The following is a 4,385-nucleotide window of genomic DNA, read 5'->3' on the forward strand; positions in this document are numbered from 1 at the left end:
TGTGCACCACAACTACTGAGCCTTCGCTCTAGAGCCCATTCTCTGAAACAAAGAGAAGCTACCACAATGAGAAGCCTGTGCACCACAACGAAGAGTAACCCCTCCGCAACTAGAGAAAGCCCGCGCAGCAACAAAGGCCCAACACAGCCAAAAATAAATAAATAAATTTATAAAAAACAAAACAGGGCTTCCCTGTTGGCGCAGTGGTTGAGAGTCCGCCTGCTGATGCAGGGGACACGGGTTCGTGCCCGGGTCTGGGAAGATCTCACATGCCGCAGAGCGGCTGGGCCCGTGAGCCAAGGCCGCTGAGCCTGCGTGTCCGGAGCCTGTGCTCTGCAACAGGAGAGGCCACAACACTGAGAGGCCCGCGTACCGCAAAACAAACAAACAAACAAAAAACAAAACACACTGAAGAACTGAAAAAAACAATACAATGAATACCTATATTCCCTCTACCTAAATTTAGTGTGTTATATTTTTCTAAAGTTGATATATATTACAGCATATATAATATTTTTACTAAATTATTTAAAAGTTGTAGAGATCAAAACCAGAGTTTTTCAAAATTTCACACTTGTTCAAAATGTTTCTAAACAAAATCCAGTTAATGTTTACACATTATATTTGGTTATTAAAACTTTTTCAGGATCAATTCCTCCATTACTTTCTTCATTACTTTTTTTTTTGGCCCTGCCTTGTGGCTTGTGGGATCTTAGTTCCCCTATCAGGGATTGAAACTGTGCCCTGGGCAGTTAAAGAAGGGAAACCTAACCACTGGACCACGAGGGAATTCCCAATTACAATTTTTTTTTGAAGAGTCTAAACCAGTTGTTTTGCAAAAGGTCCTACTTAAAAAAAAAATTTAATTTATTTATTTTTGGCTGTGTTCGGTCTTCGTTGCTGCACGCAGGCATTCTCTAGTTGTGGGGAGCAGGGGCTACTCTTCGTTGTGGTGCGAGGGCTTCTCATTGTGGTGGCTTCTCATTGCAGAGCATGGGCTCTAGGGTGCTTGTGCTTCAGTAGTTGTGGCACACGGGCTCAGTAGTTGTGGCTCACGGGCTCTAGAGCACAGGCTCAGTAGTTGTGGTGCATGGGCTTAGTTGCTCCACGGTATGTGGGATCTTCCCGGACCAGGGCTTGAACCCATGTCCCCTGCACTGGCAGGTGGATTCTTAACCACTGTGCCACCAGGGAAGCCCCCTCCTTTTTTTTTTTAAGTATAGTTGATTTATAGTATTTCAGGTATACAGCAAAGTGATTCAGTTATAGGTATATATATACATACATATACTTTTTCAGATTCTTTTCCACTGTACATTTTTACAAGATATTCAATATAGTTCCCTGTGCTATACAGTAGGTCCTTGTTGTTTATGTATTTTATATATAGTAGTGTGTAATTGTTAATCCCAAATTCCCAATTTATCTCTACCCCCCTTCCCCTTTGGCAACGATAAGTTTGTTTTCTTTTTTTTTGTTTGTTTCTTTTTGACTATTACAAAAGTTTATTTAGCAAAAAAGTTCAGTAAGAAAATGTACATGACTCAGATTTTATCATAATAAAATGTGGAGAGGGGACACATAGAAGCAGTTGATTTCTCTGGTGAACACAGCCATTGTTCATACTTGTTCCAAGGCTTCTAACATGATGATACTATTTCCTCGTATTACCACCATTCCAGTATTGTTCTGTTGCTCACTAGTTGACATCTCCACACATTCATCTATCACAAAATTCATAAAGGGATTGAATCCCTACAGTATTCCTTGGACATGTCTGCCACCATTTAATTTTTATGATAAATTCTTGTCCATAAATTTCTTCAACTCAGGAGGGTGAGCTTTGCTTATGATGTCTACTCAGCAAGCTCAAAGATGCCTCCAAACAGAATTTGAGTCATCCCTCATGCTCCAGCAGTAGCCATGTTTGTTTTCTATGTCTGTGAGTCTATTTCTGTTTCGTAAATAAGTTCATTTGTGTCATTTTTTTAGATGCCACATATAAGTGATATGATATTTGTCTTTGTCTAATATACTTAATTTAGTATGATAATCTCTAGGTCCATCCATGTTCCTGCAAATAGCATTATTTCTTTCTTTTTTATGGTTGAGTAGTATTCCATTTTGTGTGTGTGTGTGTATGTGTGTGTGTGTGTGTGTATTATATATATATATATAATATATATGCCACATTTTCTTTATCTGTTACTCTGTTGGTGGACATTTAGGTTGCTTCCACATCTTGGCTATTGTAAATAGTGCTGCTATGAACACTGGGGTGTGTGTATCTTTTCCAACTAGAGTTTTTGTCTTTTCTGGATATATGCCCAGGAGTAGGTTTGTTGGATCACATGGCAACTCTATTTTTAGTTTTGTAAGGAACCTCCATACTGTTCTCCATAGTGGGTGTAGCCATTTACATTCCCAGCAACAGTGTAGGAGGGTTCCCTTTTCTCCATACCCTCTCCAGCATTTATTATTTGTAAACTTTTTTTTTTTTTCCATGCCATGCAACTTGTGGGATCTTAGTTCCCTGAGTAGGGATTGAACCCTGGCCCCGGTAATGAAATCGCTGAGTCCTAACCACTGGATCACCAGGGAATTCCATATTTGTATACTTTTTGCTGATGGTCATTCTGACCAGTGTAAGTTGGTACCTCATTGTAGTTTTAATTTGTATCTCTCTAATAAATAGTGATGTTGAACATCTTTTCATGTGCCTTTTGGCCATCTGTGTTTCTTCTTTGGAGAAGTGTCTGCTTAGGTCTTCTGCTCATTTTTTTGATTGGGTTGTTCGTTTTTTTGATATTGAGGTGTATGAACTGTTTGTATATTTTGGAAATTAATAATCTCTTGCCAGTCCTATCATTTGCAAATATTTTCTCCCATTCTGTAGCTTGTCCTTTAGTTTTGTTTATGGTTTCCTTTGTTGTGCAAAAGCTTTTAAGTTTAATTAAGTTCCCCCTCCTTTTTTCTGCTTTTGTTTCCATTACTCTAAGAGATGGATCCAATGAAATGTTGCTGTGATTTATGTCAAAGAGTGTTCTACCTATGTTTTCTTCTAAGAGTTTTATAGTATCTGTTCTTACATTTAGGTCTTTAATCCATTTTGAGTTTATTTTTCTATATGGTGTTAGAAGATGTTTTAATTTTATTTGTTTACATGTAGCTGTCCAGCTTTTCCAGCACCACTTGTTCAGGAGGCTGTCTTTTCTCCATTGTATATTTTTGCCTCATTTGTCATAGATTAATTGACCATAAGTGTGTGGGTTTATTTCTGGGCTTCCTATCCTGTTCCATTGATCTATGTGTCTGCTTTTGTGCCAGTACCATACTGTTTTGATTACTATAGCATTGTAGTGTAGTCTGAAGTGTTTCCTTTTGTGTTTCCATACAAATTTCAAAATTTTTTGCTCTAGTTCTATGAAAAATGCCATTGGTAATTTGATAGGGAATGCATTGAATCTGTAGATTGCCTTGGGTAGTATGGTCATTTTAATGATATTGATTCTTTCAATCCAAGAACATGGTATACCTTTCCATCTGTTTGTGTTGTCTTCAGTTTCTTTCATCAGTGTCTTATAGTTTTTTGGGTACAGGTCTTTTACCTCCTTAGGTATGTTTATTCCTAGGTATTTTTATTCTTTTTGATGTGATGGTAAGTGGGATTGTTTCCTTAATTTCTCTTTCTGATAGTTCATTGTTAGTATATAGAAATGCTATAGATTTCTGTATATTAATTTTGTATCCTGCAACTTTACCGAATTCATTGATGAGCTCTAGTAGTTTTCTGGTAGTGTCTTTGGGATTTTCTATGTATAGCATCATGTCATCTGCAAAGAGTGACAGTTTTACGTCTTCTTTTCCAGTTCGAATTTCTTTTATTTCTTTTTCTTCTCTGATTGCCATGGCGAGGACTTCCAAAACTATGTTGAATAAAAGTGGTGAGAGTGGACATTCTTGTTTTGTTCCTCATCTTAGAGGAAATGCTTTCAGGTTTTCACTGTTGAGTATGTTGTTAGCTGTGGGTTTGTCATATTTGGCCTTTATTATATTGAGGTATTTTCCCACTATTGGTCCTACATTCTGAGTGAGAAGATATTACTCCCTTTACCTTACTCTTTTTTTTCTATTATAAAATGATTACATGCTCATTATATTCAAAAAAGAAATGTAGAAAGTAAAAACTGTATATCTGAACTTCCAAGAGACAATAAGTAATCATATATTAATGGAAGGGTCAGTTCATCAAGAAGATATAACAATTATATCTGTACCAAACACGAGCCCAGGAACATATGACTCAAACAGAATTGAAAGAGTAAATAGACAGCTCCACAATATTTGGAAATTTCAATACCCCACTTTCCATAATATATAGATAA

The 4,385-nt window shown here is 37.1% G+C and overlaps 1 pseudogene; it reads right to left on the bottom strand.

The window, feature by feature from the left end:
* Nucleotides 1–1,620: 1,620 nt before the first annotated feature.
* Nucleotides 1,621–1,845, bottom strand: LOC112393269 (small nuclear ribonucleoprotein G pseudogene; annotated as a pseudogene).
* Nucleotides 1,846–4,385: the final 2,540 nt, after the last annotated feature.

This window comes from Neophocaena asiaeorientalis, unplaced genomic scaffold, assembly GCF_003031525.2.
Source record: "Neophocaena asiaeorientalis asiaeorientalis breed wild unplaced genomic scaffold, Neophocaena_asiaeorientalis_V1.1 scaffold136, whole genome shotgun sequence".
NCBI classification, from domain to species: domain Eukaryota; kingdom Metazoa; phylum Chordata; class Mammalia; order Artiodactyla; family Phocoenidae; genus Neophocaena; species Neophocaena asiaeorientalis.